Source organism: Cebus imitator, unplaced genomic scaffold, assembly GCF_001604975.1.
Source record: "Cebus imitator isolate Cc_AM_T3 unplaced genomic scaffold, Cebus_imitator-1.0 Scaffold174, whole genome shotgun sequence".
Lineage (NCBI taxonomy): Eukaryota > Metazoa > Chordata > Mammalia > Primates > Cebidae > Cebus > Cebus imitator.
Window position 1 is genome coordinate 184,345 of NW_016107489.1, and position 19,766 is coordinate 204,110.

The 19,766-nt window shown below is 35.8% G+C and overlaps 1 protein-coding gene across 2 annotated transcripts in view; it reads left to right on the forward strand.

Annotated features, from left to right (window-relative positions):
• The first annotated feature begins 1,307 nt into the window (after positions 1-1,307).
• DLG2 (discs large MAGUK scaffold protein 2) overlaps positions 1,308-19,766 on the forward strand; it is a 1,831,252-nt gene continuing 1,812,793 nt past the window's right edge. The window contains exon 1 of one of the 2 annotated variants that reach the window (XM_037744434.1): positions 1,308-1,451. The gene's annotated coding sequence lies outside the window, so the exon portion shown is untranslated. The remainder of the gene's footprint in view (positions 1,452-19,766) is intronic. The other variant, XM_037744428.1, reaches the window with a different exon arrangement.

The following is a 19,766-nucleotide window of genomic DNA, read 5'->3' on the forward strand; positions in this document are numbered from 1 at the left end:
AGGAAATTTCCAAATACATAATCATTCTAAACATATTTTATCTCTCTGTCTATCCTGTAGCTCTTGCAAACTTCGAGTTCATACAGATACCCTTAATTCTAATCTAATATGACAGTGGTCATTACTCTTTACCAATGCTGCACAGATGCCAAAATCAGGGTGCTAGTTGTGTTTATTATTACTGTGGCATCATTCATCCTCTCAGCAGATGGATCAAGAAAATTATATAGATGTGTGTATAACTGACTCATGTATATACATGTCTGTAAATATTCTTATATGTATGCATCTGTATCTATATTAAGTGAAACATTTCTGCAACTCTAATGTAATATCATATGGATCATTTTAACGTTTCTTGCCTGTAACTTTCTACTAGAAGAGTAGGAAACCTGATTTCCGTCATCCACCATCCATTCACTTAATTGTTCAATTTTAGTATACATGTATTGTGTTTTCAGAATTCTTCATCTGTACTTCACAGGAGGTTTGCTGTACTGCATAGGCTTACCAACTAGAGTATGATGGTTTTGTGTAGTTTCTTTGACTTTGGTTTTATAGCCTCTGTTCATTTTCAAAGTTACTTAAATCAGTACTTTTTTTCCTGTTGACTTCATGAAGGTTATTTTATACATTTGTAATACAGTTACATTCCTTTGTAACAGTCTGCCTTTCATCTTGGGATCCCTGACTTCCTACATGATTTTTAAAAAATATTTGCCTACGTTAAGGTTTACTTTTTGTGCTATTGAGTTCTTTGGGTTTTGACAAATACTTCATGTTATGTGTCCAACAGTACAGTATCATTTGAGAATATTTTTATCATTCTCTGCTTTATGTATTCAAACCTCCTTCTCTTTCACAGAACCTCTGGCAAACATGGATTTTTAAAACTGTCTCTTTAGTTTTACTTTTTCCAGATGCTATATAGGTGGAATCATACAGTATGTATCCTTTCCCGACTGGCTTCTTTAGCTTAGCAATATGCATTTAAGATTCAACTCTGTTTTTGCTTGGCTTGATAGCTCATTCCTTATTACTGGATAACATTCTATTATGTGGATTTACTATGGTTTATTCACTTTTTAAATGATTTGTTCTAGTTTTTATAATTATGAATAAAGGTTCTATAAGCATTCTAAATACAGATAAAAAGAAAATTTTCAGGATTTCTTCTGTTTTACTTTGGGATATATGTTTTTGCAGATCTTTTAATCAACAAAATTTCTGTATGCCTATGTATGCAGAAGCTATTTATGAAGTCATGCATTACATTTTGATGCTTTCCTCACATTTTCTCTACAGATATTCAAGAATTTTATGAGGTGACTTTGCTAAATTCTCAAAAAAGTTGTGAGCAGAAGATAGAAGAAGCCAATCAAGTTTTACAGAAATGGGAGAAGACATCCCTTCTTGCTCCATGTCATGACAGACTTCAAAAATCTTCAGAGGTATGCTATTGAATCTTCTGAAAGAACTGAATAATACTAGGATTTAGGCCAGTAATGGTAGTACTAGTAATGGTAGTACTAGTAATTATTATCAACAAATGGCAACAACAATAATAGAAATGTAGTTATACCATATTGTATGCAACTTCTCATGTATGAAAATTCAGTTTTTTCAAAACATAAAATAGGGCATGGGAAGGACATGATTCTTTATATTGTTTGAGTGGGTTCTGTTAGCAGTATTGTCACAGTTTGAGCTGACTGGAGTCTAAGAGATTTTGGAATTTCAGAACATAGTTCTGTATGCTGTGGGGGAAAGAGATGGATACTAGAATAGGGAAGTGTGATCTAAGGCTCTGATTTCCATAGCAAGGGCATATATCCTGGGACATGAATAAAATGATTAGTTGAGGTGTAGGAACAAACTATTAGAATTCCCATTTCCATTTTTTAAATCGCATTCTTTAAAATTTTCTATATTTGAGTAACTTATAACATATTTTGTAGTAATGCATTTTAAAAATAAATACAAAGTAGAGTTGTTTGATCAACTGATTTTTACAGATAGAATTATGGAATCAAAAAGATTGGATACTACTGTTAGAATTAACATTTACCAAAGGCTAAGGAGAGCTGAGGCATCGCTCAGGTTCATAGCTAAGGGCTAACAGGGACAGGTCAATGGATGCTTTTAGGTGGCAGTCAGTACTTTCAAGAGAGGTGATAGAACATAACTGACACACGCTATTTGTCAAGATTGGAGTCGTGTAGCCAACCCCATGATTTGGAATCCTAGTGTCATAGAATCCTAGTGACAATCAATAGCATGCTGATTGCTGAGTTTCGATTGTTAACATTGAGGCCACTCATATACTTTATGTCCTGCTCAGAGCTGATTTGTAAACTGGGAAGAACAGAACCTAATGATCACCCTAGTTACTTTAAAAAAGTTAATCATGACAATAATTTGTTAAGTAATAGATATCAACTATGTGAAATTATGCTTAAAAGCATAAAAAATAAACATCCTAATTTTAATATCTAGAAGTAATTATTTTTACTTTTTTAGTCCTTTTTTATACAAATATATGTACCTGAAATTGGGACAGTAGCATGTAGGGTGTTTTATATTTTTTGCGTTTACTGTTACACTAATAGCATTTATCCATATCATAATATTGAACATTTTTGGAAAATATTTTAATGGCTATTAATATTTCATAATTTGGAACTAATTTAAGCAGAACTTCATTCAAATTTAGGCTATCTTCAATTTCCTGCTTTGAATAATGCTGTAATGGATGTGTATGTGGATAAGCCATTTTTTTTTCTGTTTCATTAGGATTGTTTTTATAAATGAAACTATTGAGTACAATGGTATGGAATTTTTAAGTACATTTTTAAGGCTCTGGATACATATTAACAAGGTGTTTTTAAGAACAATGCTATTAGCCATCTTTCAAAAGGGCAATCTGCCTATATCTTTAGTATCATTACTTTATTATGTAAAATATTGTCAAATTAATAGATAAAATGTTTTACTTAATGCTTTAGATTGCAATTATGTGTTCACTATTGAGAATCAACTTCTTTTATGATTATTGGCTATCTATATTTCTTTCATGATCCATTCAAGCTCTTTGTCTATTTTTCTAAGTGGTACTAGGATTCTTATTGCTTTGCAAGAGCAGTTTATTTATGAAACATGCCATCCTGTTGTCATAATTGTTATATTTGTACTGGTTTGTTTATTATTAATTTTGCTTATAGTACTTTTTAACCTTCAAAATAGTTTTAATTTTTACATGATAAATTGTCACTTTTAAAAAAAATTCTTTCTTTTTTGCTTTATCTTTTTGTTTTGAGTATTCTCCAGTATTTTTTTCTAGTCTTTTATTGCTTTCATATTTTCCTTCTTTTTTAAAAAAGGTAATTAATTTATTAAATCATTTTCAGCTTTTATTTTAAATTCAGGGGTACATGAGCATGTTTGTTATATAGGTAAACTCATGTCACAGGGGTTTGTTGTAAGATTATTTCATCACCCAGGCACTAAGTACCCAATAGTCACCTTTTCTGATCCTCTCCCTCTTCCTACCCTCCACCCTCTAGAAGGCACCAGTGTCTGTTTTCCCCCTCTTTGTGGCCATGTGTTCTCATCATTTTGCTCCCACTTATAAGTGAGAACATGCAGTATTTGGTTTTCTGTTCCTCTGCTAGTTTGCTAAGGATGATGACTTCTAGCTTCATCTACGTTCATGCAAAGGGCATAATCTTGTTCTTTTTTATGGCTTCATAGTATTCCATGGTGTATATGTACCACATTTTCTTTATTCAGGCTACCACTGATGGACATTTAAGTGAGTCCATGTCTTTGCTATTGTGAATAGTGCTGCAGTGAACATTTGAGTGCATGTGTCATTATGAAACAACTTAAATTTTCAAAAACATTATTCAACTTCTAGATGCATAGTCCCATATATATTGCATACAAACATAAATGATAAATATATACTTTTTATTCTAAATACAGTTGTTTTTAAAGCATTTTTTTTCTATTTTTGTGGACTCTCCTTTCACTCCCTGCTAGTACTGTATCAGCTCTATCCTCCCAACATGCCGGGTAACCCATGTTAGCAACTTGTACATTTTTTGTTTTTTCTTTACTTTTTTATTTTTAATTATTATGGATACATAATAGCTTTACATATTTATGGGGTACATGTGATGTTTGGATACAAGCACATGATATGTGATGATTAAATCAGGGTGATTGGGATGTCTATTTCCTCAAGCATTTATCATTTCTTTGTATTAGGAACATTCTAATTTTGCTTTTTAAATTATTTTGAAATATACAAGACATTATTAATTATAGGTGCTTTATTGTTTTACTGAGCACTAGATCTTTTTCCGTCTATGTAACTGTATTTTTGCATTCATTATCTATTTCTTCTTTATTCTCCCCTCCCTACTACTCTTCCCAGACTCGTCCCCATTGTTCAGCTTTCCATCTGCATGTATACATACATTTTATTTTTTAGCTTCCACACGTGAGTGAGAACATGTGATATTTGTCTTTCTGTTCCTGGTGTATCTTACTTAACATAATGTCCTCCAAGTTCATACATGTTGTTGCAAATGACAGGATTTCTTTTTTTTTTTTTTTGGGCTGAATAAATTCTCATTATGTGATGTACTACATTTTCTTTATCCATTCATCTGTTGATGGACACTTCCATTGATTCTATATCTTGGCTATTGTGAATGGTGCTGCAGTAAACTTTGGAGTACAGATACTTCTTCAATATACTGAATTTCTTTATTTCATGTATATACCCAGCAGTGGAATTGCTTAATTACATGGCAGTTCTATGTTTAGCTTTTGAGGACACTCCATAGTATTCTCTACAGCTGCTGTACTAAGTTGCATTTCTACCAACAGTGTACAAGGGTTCCCCATTCTCCAAATCCTCACTAGCATCCATTATTGCCCTATCTGTATTATAAAAGCCATTTTAACTGCAGTGAGATCAAAGAGGAGGCCAGATAAAGGATAGCCTTAGAGGCTATTTGAAAGATTTTACTATGAGAGAAATAGAAACCGCTGGAAAGTTTTGAGCATATGAATGAGTTGATCTGAGCTTCCCAAAAGGCATACAGAATCTCCTGTTTTTAGAAATTAGAAATATTTTATTTTTGCCTGGATCTGTTGAACTCACTATTAGTTTCCACAGGCTTCATTATTATAGCTATATATTTAGTATATATATTAAGGTTGATAGCAAGAACAATGGGATCATTATTTTGGATCTCATGGAGTCCCTGTAGTATGCCTCCCAATGATTGCATTTCCTCTTGAAACAAAATCAGATGGGCTTCTGAAGCAAAACTTTGATGTGAATTTAATAGTATGTAGGTTTGAAAGATCTGGAGGTCAAGGTTTTAGACTTTTCTTGTCTGGAAAGAAAGTGACATTGACTTGTTTGCATTCAGCTTAGAAGGATCTTAAATACAAATTTCACTTATTATTTTTTGAAATTTCATTTTCAGTGACTGGTGGATAGAAATTACTTCCTCAGCTTTTTTCTTACTTCCTGAGCATATGTGTGATAGAATTCTAGCTGCTCAACTTAAACTCTGATTTATATGAAGTTTCTGGAAAATGTAAATCAGTATCCTGATCTTCCACATCCCATAGCATTTTAACCTGTAATGTGTTGTTGATATTATAAGATGACAGGAGGAGAGTCATAATAGGGCTATTCTGTGTTGGGTTGGTGATGTTTTGAAACAAGAGGAAATATTTATTTAGGAATATAAAAGAAATGCCTTATTTAAACACATTTTAGAAGAAACATCTATTCCAAGGTTTGATTTTTTTTGTTTTCTTAGGTGTTTTGCTGAACTAGAAGTAATTCATGCCTCTATTCTATGGTATTCTATACTGAGATACATATTACCCTTTTCCTGTCTGCCAACACTATATTAACTGATTTTTAGCTCCTAATTTTGATGAGTTTTCTGCTTAATTTATGGGGGATTTTTTTGGTGGAAAAAAGAACACAGCATCCTCCCCACTTCTGCTTTAAGTACATGTGTGTGTATTTTCTCCATAGAACTTAAGTTGCTGGGCTTAAATCTGCAATTCTTACTTTGTGACAGAAAGAAAGTAAGGTTATATTACTAACAAACAGTGTTACAGTAACAGCATTGGGCCAGGAAGGAGGCTGCTTGGCATAGCAGAACTGTTAAGAGTAATCTGAAAGCCTTGTGTTTGAATTTTGCTTTTGCCAGTTGCTAGTTACATGGCCATTATCTGATTTTTTATCTGTAAATGGTTAAAGTAATAAGAGTGTCTACCTCATGAGGTTGTTGTGAAGAATAAATGAGGTATCAGGTATGTAAAGTGCTGACTACAATTCCTGAACTTAAGAAATGCTCCATAAAGAGCGTGTATATTGATAATGATCTTCTGGAAAGTTCTATTACATCTCTGAGTCTCACTATTTTTATCAGTAAATGGAGATAAAAACTATATGTCAGAGAGAATCAAAAGGATATATATATCTTTGAAGAAAGAATTTTATAAAACTGCATTGTATTAAAATTCATAGTAGTAATAGGAATTTCCCCCGTTTCATCATTTCTCACTGGGAATTCAGATCAAATAATCAATGAGAAAGCATTTTGCAAAGCAAAAAGCATTATATGAATGTAAGAAAATCTCACCATCATTACTATACAATGCACAAATATCTTCTCATTTACCAATTACTGTTACTTATAATTCCTTCCATGGATATTTTGGTGAGGCTCCATAAGACAAAGGGATTTAAGGTAGTCCCTGTTGAACTGTACGTGCTATTATAGGGTAACACAGTGCTGCTCTCAATAGGCTTTTGAATGAGCTTGCTAGCCCTCCATATTGACATTTAAATAAAAACAATTTTTGGTTGTTGCTGTTTGCTTGTTTATTTTTTGGTTTGGTTTATTTTTCTGAGAGAGTAGGTGGAAAAGAGTAATGACTTGGTATGGATTTGTGTTGGTATGTGGAGGTACGGGGTAATGGTGGGAGGGAAGTAAATGTTGATAAATAGGAGTTGGAAGATGGGTAGAGTAGAGAAAAAAAGGAACAGTCAAGGATAAGGAACATTAAAGGAGAAGTAAATATTTTCATACATAAGCTTTAGCTACTAGTTAACTTTTTATCATAGCAGCCTGGCAAGGGACATAGAAATGAGCCCTTAAAAGGAATGATGAAACTGTTATCCTCTGTTTCTCTTCTCTCTCATCTTTCTTTTCTCTCTTCTTCCCTCCCCTCTCCTTATCACTTATTGAGCATCTGTTATGTATATTCATCTTTGTGTAGCTTCTTTAAGCTGCCACTTACCTTTGCACACATTGGTTGCTATGTAAAAGTGGACCTCAGGAACATGTTTTTTCTTCATAGCTTCAGCTCTGCCCAGCAATCTTTAACGTATCCTTTTTACTTGATCCCTTCTTGATTCCACTATTCTAGTTCTTTGCCTGGATATTAATTATTTTCTTCTTTTTTGGCCTTGATGTTCTTTCATAACATATCTTTTGGATATCAGTTATAAAGATGAGGAAAACCAAAGTTCTTTATTTGATTTTATACTTTAGTGGAAATAACAGTCTCTCATATATATATATAGACTGTTTTATAGTTAAAAACATAACATACCTAACTTGATTCTCATAATGGCTTAGTGAGGCATGTAGAGTTAGTGTTGCTCTCCACATTAGAAATGGGGAACCTGTGGATAAGCAACTTGTTCAGGGTTATATTGTTAGAAATGAGATAAAATCAGGAATTGAACTTAAAGGCAAGAATGCTTCCATTACAATATAGTTGAGAAAGGTTGATTTTCACTAGAATACTAGGGATGGTTTCATATCTAGGTAGGTTTAGAAATGGACTTTGAGTAATGCATAAGACCTGGCTTGAAGGTCTTGCAGGTGGAGAAAACTATGTGAGGAGCAAAGGCTCAGAAGAGTAATAAAACCTGATACTCATAAATAAAGTCCAGGCTAGGCACTTTTAATATATTATCTCTTAATCTCTATAGCGATCCAGGATGGTAGATACTTTATTGATTGATTTCTCACCTTGTTTTAAATAGGATTTGATGTGGTAGGTAGGTATTACTTCTAATTTGCAGAAGATGAAAGTAAGCCTCATAGAAGTTAAATGTCTTTATCAAAGACACACAGAAAATGTGAAATAGAGAGGATTAATAAACATGTGCCTGACATCTCATGACCTTTCTTAGGAGGAAGTGGGAAAGGTTTCATTAATCGTGAATATTTAGGATTAGTAGATGGGGAGCTGAGAATAGTAAGACTGATTAGGTTATTCTAGCTGTCTGTTTGAAAGTCTTAATTGCAATAATATAGCATTTAGATGCCCTTCTTCAGGCACTTGTGAGCCATAGAAGGTTTTTATACAAAGAATTGTCATTATCAGCTATGCTGGGGCAGATTTAGCTGGCAGCATCGTGCATGATATATCAGAGACAGGAAAAACCAGTGACAGGGAGACCAATTAGGTGGCTGTCACACCAGACACTGTTCAAATGGATGCCTGGAGACTAGGTATTACCCTCCTTGAAGATTATGAATAGATTTTTTCTTGACAAAGCATCATTTCTGATGGGTAGTAACTTGATTTATAAAGAAGAAAACCTAGTTAATTTTAGAAAATATATTCAAACTAACTTGTAAAAGAAAAAAATTCTGCTTGCAAAATTAATCACATGGGAAGCCTGTGAGTAACTCACAGAGCTGGTAGTTACTTTGCTGAGGCTGAAGTTAACTCAGCATTTATCTATGAATAATTTACAGTAGTATTTTTCTTTGGAGTACTCTAGCTAACTTTCCAATAATATGTTCTTAAATAGAGTACTTTGGTTTTCTACCTAATATTTTTCAAATATAATGAAATTAGATTACATTCATACTTACCAGAAATACTAGACCTCAAAGATATATTACTGGGATGGTACAAAGACATTTCACTGTAAAATGTCACTAATATTAATAACTTTTTGTAATATCTCTATGTTTGACCTTCCTCTGCATTCACAATGGCACTGATCTAATTCAGGCTTTCTTAGAACCTTCCTAAGGATTTAGAAACAAGCTTTAACTCATCTTCATAATCAGGATTTTCCTCTTGCAGCGAAACCTCCCTAAGCTAATAGTTTTAAAACTATCTATTGGTCTTCATTTTTACTGGATATTGTGCCATCTCCTTAGCATTATCTTTATTGCCTGGACTGAACTTACATTAAGCCTTACTTAAGCCTTGTTCTTGTTGGTTCCTCTGTCTGGAGTATTTTTTCCCTTTGTTTTCATCTGGAAATATCCTACTTAATCTTTTTAAAGGCCTACTTGTTTATCAATCACCAATTTTCTAATGACCTCAACAAGAAAAAATTCTGCTTTATATACCGACCAAGGCCTCTGTTAAAGTGTTTAGCATACTGCATTTAAATGACTTGCTCAGGTGTTTCACTTGTTAGATCATATCTTAATATCAAGTGTTATATTTATTTACACAGCTGTAATCTGGTTCAGAGCTTTTTAGGCAGTAAGTATTCAATAAATGTTTATGAAGTAGATGATTGACTGTATTTTTGTTATTGTCAGAGAATGATATGTTGTTTTGTTAAGTATATATATATTATGCTAGAAACATGAATTAAAATTTTCTGGTTGACCTAGTGAAAAGATGCTTAGTCCTAGGTAAGATTCTGAAGATAGTTGTTAAAAGCACAGGAATGAGTCATGGAAGTACACAGCTCACCCTATCCTTCAAATTACTTATTATGTGGAAAAACATGGGATAATTAATGGGCTAAAGAGATGTCATACAGTTCCATACTATTCCCTGCAGATTGTGTTACTATCAGAGTTAGAGATGTTAGAGTTTCTACAAAACTGAGTCATTGTGGAGACTGGAGAGAATGGTTAGGTTGCAGTGACTATCACCTTTCCTATTTCAGATTTGATTTGGGTTGATTGCTTGCTTGTTTTAATAATTTGACCTCTTAAACATTCATTCTTGTAATAGTGAAATTTTACAATCCCATTTCTTATTAAACAGGCACAGTGTCCTGGCAAAAAAGATAGAAGAAATGCCACATTCCTAAAGTTTTTTTTCCCCCACAGAGAAAGGAGCCTGTGTTATATGGAGGTCAATCCAACTTTGAAAATATTATGGTGAGGAAGTGAGATTTGTTCAGGAGGTAGAACTGTCAATAACTTGATAATCAGAAAGTAATGGTGAATAAAAAGTTTCAAAATATCTATTACCATTACCATTACCTACAAGCTTGGCACATTGTTGCCTACATAGTACTGCAGTGGGTCTAAGGACATCCACCTGCCTTAGATCCTGTCCATGGAGAGCTTTATATGGAGAATTCAAAATGGATTGTTTTGATCCTTAAAATGGTATACTGTCCTTACCTGGATCAGTAAGCATTTTTTTCCCCTTGGGGAACTTAGCACTTTCTATATCATATTATAGTTATTGTAAGGATGATAGAACTCCCCTATAATACTGGAGAGTCAGGTTCTGTGTGCCCTGTATATATGATTTATATCCTTTCAGGACTAAGCTAGATCCTTACATATATTAACTTCTCAGTAAATGTTCATGGAATAAATAAATGAATTATACTACTGTCTAATCTAAAGGAAGCATAGTTTTCAAATTATGTAAAAGTATGGTTTTTTTTCTATACAGGGCAGGATATTTAAAATTGAGAATGTTCCTGAAAATTCAGATATATGATTGTCCAACTCATAGCATTGTTCAAGAATAGAATCAGATAATAGTTCCAGAGTATTTTTGAGATGAGAGAATGCACTATTAGTTGAACATTTTATGGAATTTTCACAGATACTACTATTTTCAGTTAGAATTTCATTATTATTTTAGTAAATATAACTGATTTATATGCATATAGCTGTCATTGAAAGTAAATAATGTAAGATCATAGTCTAGCATATGAATAATCCTTTGTTATTTAAGAGAAAGTTATTTTATTTTTAAATCCATTGTGGTCATCTTCCACATGATGAAAAAAAATTCATGAATGTAATACCAGATATCATGCTAGCGGAAACACCCAAGTGTCAAGAGTCTACAAAACTGAGTCATAAACCAAAAGCAGTTAATACCTCTAGTCATTGGCTAAACTAGTTTCTAAAACATAGTTCTGTTGACCCGAGGGAAAGCTTCCCCTTTTCCCTCTGAAGTATCACTAAAAATCATGGACAAAAACATACTAATGGGAGAAAAGGCATACAAATTTATTTGATAATAATTTTATGTGACATAATAGCCTTTATAATGAAGGATAGGATATCTTCCCAAAGATATAGGGAAAACTATCCATTTTATGATTAAGTTCAACAAAGTATGAACAGCCATGTAGAAATATGAATAGACAGAAAGGATATGATCCAATGCTAATATACTGAGTGGGGAAACCTAGCAAGGCCTGTCTGTTTAGATTATTCTTGGCCTCTGTGTGCAGCTTTCTTTTTTATGTGTATGGGGCAAGAGCCTTTCTGGAATGGGGGTCTTATGACTTACAATCAAACAGATAATTTACTTACAGACAGTGGTATTTTAAGTAATATTTTAAAGTTTTATGGATGGCTTTGGAGAAAAGGGGTTCTTGATTCTAGGACCTACCTTGGGGAAGAGACTTGGGGTAGAATGAATGGTCAGACACAGGAGAGTAGAAGTTCAGAGAGAGCCACTTCTGAACCCTTCATTTTGAGATATCATTTTCTGAGACCCTACAGTGTATAATATAAAATATATTTTATGATACATCTTTATAGTACTGCAATGGTTAGTCTTATTTGCAAACTTGTCTAGGCTGTGGTACTAAGTTATTCATTGAAATACTACATTGGGTATTGTTGTGAAGGCATGTTGTAGATAAGGATAACATCTACATTCAGTTGATTGTAAGTAAAGGAGACTCTTAATAATGTGGGTGGGCCTATAAAATCATTTGAAGGCCTTAAGAGCAAAACTGTGCTGGAGAAGAAATTCTGCCATAAGGCTGCAACACCATTTCTGCCTGAGTTTCCAGACTGCTGGCATATCCTAGTGATTTCAGACTTATCAGTCTCCACAATTGCAAGAGTCAATTTCTTAAAATCAATCAATCAATCAGTCAATCAATCATCTATGTGTATTAGTCTGTTTTCATACTGCTGATAAAGACATACCTGAGACTGGGCAATTTACAAAAGAAAGAGGTCTGTTGGACCCACAGTTCCACGTGGCTTGGGAGGCCTCACAATTATGGCGAAAGAAGGCACATCATACATGGCAGCAAACAAGAGAAGAGAGCTTGTGCAGAGAAACTTCCCTTTATAAAACCATCAGATCTCATGAGACTTATTCACTATTATGAGAATAGCATGGGAAAGACCTGCTCCCATGATTCAATTACCTTTCACCAGATCCCTCCCACAACACATAGAAATTATAGGAGCTACAATTCAAGATGAGATTTGAGCAGGAACACAGCCAAACCATATCATTTCACCCTGACCCCTCCCAAAACCAATCATGCCTTGCCAACAGTCCCCAAAAGTCTTAACTCGTTTCAGCATTAACTCAAAAGTACACAGTCCAAAATCTCATCTGAGACAAGGCAAGTCCCTTTGTACTATGAACCTGTAAAATAAAAAGCAAGTGAGTTACTTCCTAGATACAATGGGGGTATAGACATTGGTTAAATACAGCTGGTCTAAATGGGAGAAACTGGCCAAAAACAAAGGGGCTGCAGGCCCCATGCAAGTCTGAAATCCAGCAGGGCAGTCAAATCTTAAAGCTCCAAAATGATCTTCTTTGACTCTGTGTCTCACATCCAGGTCATGCTGATGTCAAGAGATGGGCTCCCATGGTCTTGGGCAGCTCTACCCCTGTGGCTTTGCAAGGTACAGCCTCCTTCCTGGCTGCTTTCATGGGTTGGCATTGAGTGTCTGTGGCTTTTCCAGGAGCACGGTGTAAGCTGAGGGTGGATCTACCATTTTGGTGTCTGGATGATGGTGGCATTCTTCTCACAGCTCTACTAGGCAGCAACCCAGTGGGGAATCTGTGTGGGGTCACCCACCTTACATTTCTCTTCTGCACTGCCGTAACAGAGGTTCTCCATGAATGCTCTACCCCTGGAGCAAACTTTTGCCTGAGCATCCAGGCATTTCCACATATTCTTTGAAATCTGGGTGGAGGTTCTCAAACCTCAATTTTTGACTTCTGTGTACCTGCAGGCCAAATATCACATGGAAGGAGCCAAGGCTTGGGATTTCAGCCTTCTCATCATAGCGAATAAGTCTTACAAGATCTGATGGTTTTATAAAGGGGAGTTTCTGTGCACAAGTTCTCTTCTCTTGTCTGCCACCATGTGAGATGTGCCTTCCACTTTCCATCATGATTTGAGGCCTCCCCAGCCATGTGGAACTGTGAGTCTGTTAAGCCTTTTTTTTTTTTTTTTNTTTTTTTTTTTTTTTTTTGTCAATTTCCCAGTCTCTGGTATGTGTTTTATCAGCAGCATGAAAACAAACTAATACAGTAAATTGGTACTAAGAGTGGAGTGCTGCTGAAAAGATACCTGAAACTGTGGAAGTGACTTTGGAATGGGGAAACAGGCAGAGGTTGGGTCCTCAGCCACTCTCTGAAGTGGGGTTTCAGCCGCTCTCTGAAGCTATGACCCAAGCTGTACCTTGGACCCTTTTAGTCATGGCTGGAGCAACTGAGAGAAAGGACACCCTAGACTGCACACAGCAGAGGCACCCTGGGCCTGGCCCACAAACCCCTCTTTTCTTCTTTGGCCTCTGGGTCCACAATGGGAGGGGTAACTGCAAAGGTCTCTGACAGGCCCTGGAGACATTTTCCCTAGTGTCTTGATGATTAACATTCAGCTCCTTGTTATTTATAAAAATTTCTGCAGCCAGCTTGAATTTATTCTCACAAAAATGGGGTTTACTTTTCTCAGAAAATTGCACTGTCCGGTGGCAAATTTTCCAAACTTTTATGCTCTGCTTCCCTTATAAAACTGTATGCCTTTAACAGCACCCAAGTCACCTCTTGAATGTTTTGTTGCTTAGAAATTTATTCCACCAGTTGCCTTAAATTGTCTGTCTTAAGTTCAAAGTACCACAAATCTCTGGAGCAGGGGCAAAATACTGCCAGCCTCTTTGCTACACCATAACAAGAGTCATCTTTGCTCCAGTTCCCAACAAGTTCCTCATCTCCATTTGAGATCAACTCAAACTGGATTTCATTGTTCATATCATTATCAGCATTTTTGTCAAAGGCATTCAACAAGCCTCTAGGGAGTTCTAAACTTTCCCACATCTTCCTCTCTTCTGAGCCCTCCAAACTGTTTCAACCTCTGCCTGTTACCCAATTCCAAAGTCACTTCCACAGTTTCAGGTATCTTTTCAGCAGCACTCCATTCTTAGTACCAATTTACTGTATTAGTTTGTTTTCATGCTGCTGATAAAGCACATACCAGAGACTGGGAAATTGACAAAAAAAAAAGAGGTTTAACAGACTCACAGTTCCGCATGGCTGGCGAGGCTTCAAAACATGATGGAAAGTGGAAGGCACATCTCACATGGTGGCAGACAAGAGAAGAGAACTTGTGCACAGAAACTCCCCTTTATAAAACCATCAGATCTTGTGAAACTTATTCACTATCATGAGAATAGCATGGGAAAGACCTGCCCCCATAATTCAATTATTTTCTGTTGGGTTCTTCGCACAACTTGTGGGAATTACAGAAGCTACACTTCAAGATGAGATTTGGATGAGGACACAGCCAAACCATATCACTGGTATCCATATATCTATTCACTCATCCAGTGTATTGGTTCTGTTTCTCTGGAGAACTCTGATTAGTACAGGTACTAACACATTTTAATAATAGCTAACACTTACATGGCACTTATATTTTAGGCAATACTTTACATATATTGTTTTAGATATATTCACTCATTTAATTCTTATTCATACAAGATGGGTATTATCATTACTATCATTTTAAAGATGAATAATCTAAGATACAGAGAGTTTAAATAATTTCTCAACATTACACAGCTGGTGAGTGATAAATACTTCTCAAAATGATTTTTATGATTTTTGTCCAGTATGTTCCTGGACAAAAATCATAAAATAAAATAGAACAAGAGCAGACCTTCATTTAAATTTTTTTCTTTTCTCTTTGTCTGGACTTGGGTTTGGAATTTTTACCATTATGCTTGCCACTGGCCTAACATTAACGCTATTGTGAGTAGTTAACATTTGGTAAACATATCAAATGTATGCCAGACTTTTTACATATATTGTCTCATTATTCCCTCGAGAACCTGGTACTATTGTTTACCATATTTTATAATGCAGTGGAATATTAAGAACTCAAACTCAGTTATCTCTGACTCCACAATCTTTACTCTTAATTTTTTTTCCCCTTGCGGAATCATGGAATCCTAAGAAGTTTGAGAAATCTTGTTGTTCAGGTAGTTCAAGGACTTATCTAGTGAAGTTGACATATAGCATTTCATATGATATTCATCCAATCTAATCCAGAATCTCTCCATCAGTGCAAAGGCCTGAGCAGGCCAGCCAAATGTTATCTGATGGGCTAAGATCCAAGCCAGACATACTTTCTGAGGCAGTCTGAAGCAGAGGAAGTGGATGAGGTAGAACCAATCTGCAGTCTACAAGGGGGAAGTTGAAAATAAGGAGGTTGAGTAACAAGACACAAATAGTAATTCCAATAAAGAAATTGTGGGCTTGTAAAGGAAAACATCTGAATAAGAACTAGATTGAAGCAGACACTTGCCTGGGATATTTTAGCAAGCTAGTAGCTATATGGTTAGAATGTTAGGCTACTTTAAAAGTATAGAATTGAGATATAGAGCTTACTATTTCTGTTATGACATATTTTAGTACTTACAAAATTCTCCCATAGATGAAATAGAAGCATATGCTTCTTTAAAATTGTATCCATTAGTTGCAATTTTGAAACCACAGTGCAAATATACTTTCTTTTCCATCATTTTGAAACCACCAGTCATTCCCTAATTATTCTTCCAACCTTTCTTACCAAGTATTTATCAGTTATCAGCATTACAGAGAGCTTTTTGAAAGGTATTAGCCATCCTAATTGTGTGTTATTATAAATATTAAGTAAGAAAATAGGATGACAAATGGTAAAGCATTTATCCTTGTAATGGTGCTAACTGACATAGTCATTGGAATGGAATTTTCTGAAAAAGGGATGATAACAATTTAGTCATGTTTAGTTACAGCCTAGATATTGAGAATAAGCCACCAGCTTTACCCATGTGAACCCTGAAAATTTAAGACCGGTCTCAGTTAATTTAGAAAGTTTGTTTTGCCAAGGTTGAGGACATGTGCCCGTGACACAGCCTCCAGTAGTCCTGAGGACATGTGCCCAAGGTGGTCGGGCCACAGCTTAGTTTAATACATTTTAGGGAGACATGAGACATCAATCAATATATGTAAGAAGTATATTGGTTCAGTCTGGTAAGGCAGAACAATGTGAAGCAAAGGCAGGAAGACTCAAAATGGGGTGGGGGCTTCCAAGTCACAGATAGATGAGAGACTAATGGTTACATTCAATGGCTTTAAATAGAATGGGAGAGAGATTTTCTCTGAGCAGTTCCCAGCTTGAAGGGGCCCAAGATATTTTCCTTTTACCTGCATGAGGAACATGTCAGTAAAAGCCGAAAATGAATTCTGAGAAGTCAGAGTCCATTCTACGCTCTTTGAAATTTGTCAGGTTAAATAAAATAATACAAATAAAATGCTTAGCACATTGCTTATTAGTAAACCTTCAGTAAATGAAAGTAATTAAACACAGGGAGCAATTGCTGTTGGCAAACATATTAATGATCCTGAGACATGAAGTCTTACAATCTGATAGCTAAGGAAAGCAGGAACACACACACACACGCGCGCACACACACACACACACACCAGTCTGAAATTGTTTTGTGGGGGATAAACTGTCTGAAACAATTATTTCATAATAGAGTAGAGAAATGTTCAAAGTAGCTTAAATTCCTTTAAATATGATTTTCTTAAAAGAATTAGGTATATTTTAGAAAGGCTTCCCTCCAAAATGAAAATAAAAATTTTATTTTAATGGGTTAAAGTCTAAGCTACCTGAAAAACTTGTTTCTTAAAAATGACTGATTGCACATGGTTTCAGATAGACAGGCGTTTGTCTTGTTTGATTTCGTTTTGGTGTTACTGTGTCAGATTACTTGACAACATCAATTCAACATAAACTAATTAGCACCTTGGATCAGGATCTCTATTGATTGTTGTGGAGTTATAGAAATAAGTGAGATCAGATCTCTGCCTTCAAGGAGGTAACAATCTAGAAGGAAGACAGGCATACAGCCATGTAGATTAATAGCAAATGTGTTTTAGTCACTTTGGGCTGCCATAACAAAATGCCATAGACTGGGTGGTTTAAACAACAAACATTTATTTCTCACAGTTGTAGGGATTGGAAGTCTGAGATCAAGGTGCTAGTATATCTGAATTGCTGGTAAAAGCCCTCTTTCTGCTTTATAGATAGCTGTGTTATTGTATCCTCACATAGCAGAGAACAGAGAGGGAGAAAGTAAGTCCTTTCATGTCTTTTTATAGGGGTACTTATCCCATTCATGATTACTCTACCCTCATGACCCAATTACCTTTCAAACTCTGCTTATTTGGGCCCACCATGCTCCACCCCACATGGGAGGGATCACATTAGGCAAGAGAATGCAGGAACTGGCCAGCCACTTTAGCACCAGAAGGAGCAAATTCCATGCAGGCTCTGCATCATTGTCCAGATTGGGGTGCTCATGACCCCAAGGCTTCAGAAGGCATGTTACAATGGGCCCTTTGTCTCATTGCTTGGAGTAGCTGCCCTCTGTCAGTGAAGGCAAAGGGCCAGTGTGACAGCCTTTTTTGGTACACATACTTGGTGGGTCCTTAATTCTTTTCTGGTATCCAAGAGAATTAGGTCATAGTTGAAGGATGGTAAATGTAGAGAATTTTATTGAGTGATGAGAACAGCTCTCAGCAGAGAGGGGAGCTGGAAAGGGAATGGGAAGGGCAGGTCACTCTCCCCTGAAGTCAAGTTGCCTGTCTGCCTCTCTCCTCCAAAGTCAGTTTGCCTCTCTCTGATATCTGGCCATTGTCTTTGAAGTCAAGTCACCTCTCCCTGACATCCAGCCATTTCTTCTCTCTACTGGCTGAAACTGCAGTCTGTATATGTACAGGATGGTGGGTAGGGCAAGCCATTGGTAGGTTTGGAAAAGGCAACATTTGATTGGTAAAAAGACATTATTCAGAAAGAACCAATCAGGAAAGAGCAGAAAAAGAGGAATAGAAGTTCTCACTTTGGGCTGCAGGTTTCAGGCTACATTTGTCTTGAAGGTGGGGTTTCCACCGGGGACCCACCCCTGTCTGCCTAGAGATTTTCTGCCTCCTGCCTCTTTCAATATGTAGTGGAAGCCAGAGTGATGCCATGGAAAGGAGCATAGGCCTCGGAACCAAATGGGCTAGGGTAGGAATTCTGTTTCCCCTATTTACTGCAATGTGGTTTTGAACCTGCCCCTCTTAACCTGTACATAAAGAAGAAAAAATTTGCCTTTATGATTGTTTTGAAGATGGAACTGATACATGTAAATCATCTAATTTATTCTGGTTTTCGCATATAGTTTGTGTTAAGTAAGTGGAAGTTATGTATATGACAGTGTCTGTTTTTAAGAAGCTCCTAGTTTAGCGGGGCCATGCAGATATTCAGTCTATATTACAATACAATAATAGATGGTACATTAGTCCATATGATAGGAAAGAAAGGGCTTCTCAGAGAAGGCATCTTAAGAAAAATATTGAGGAATGTAAAAGGAGCAAATAGAGTAGGGAGAGTTTATAGCTGAAGGAGTGGCATTTGCAAATACATTACATTTGAAAGAGAGCATGTCTTGGTTTTACTAGAAGCTGCAAGTAGCTCTGCATGGCTAGAATGTAAGTGGAGGATGGTAAGAGGTAAGACTGAATCATAGACGGGTTCAGTAAAAACCTTACATAATCTCTCTTATGTAATCTTATTATAACAATAAGAATCTTACGTAATCACCAAGGATTTAGATAGTATGAACTCCTTGAAAGATTTTAAGAACAAATTAAAACATGAGTTCAATGTCAGTAACTGTAGACAATTGGAAAGCTATATCCATGAGGCCTGAAAGAAATGTTTCTTGTGAAAGACCTGCAGGGGCAAATACTGATTTTGAGAGAGAGAAAAATGCTTTGTACCCTGTAGTATGAGAAGACTGCACTCCTGGGGCAGTTGGCAGGTTCCTTGTGGATGCAGTGCTATTATCGTGGCTTTGTTTTGGTGTTTTTAGGTAAAATGGTACCCACTTAATAGCAGTGGCTATCAGTAGCCCTTATTATGGGTTTGTTGATTAGCAGTACAGCAAAACTGAGTATTAATCACTTTCAATCAATAATGTATCTAATGATGGCTGGCAACCTTAACACCTGTCCTGTTGATTAGGACTTCATCCCCATTTTAGTTCTTGAAATATTATTGTTTTGATGGTAAGAAGAGGCGGGATTAGATGAACCTAAGGGGGAAAATGCCAAAGAAAAGGAAAGTATTTCATCAAAAGGCCTAGAACATCAGGCTTAAGTTGGCCATTTGTATCTCTTTTCCC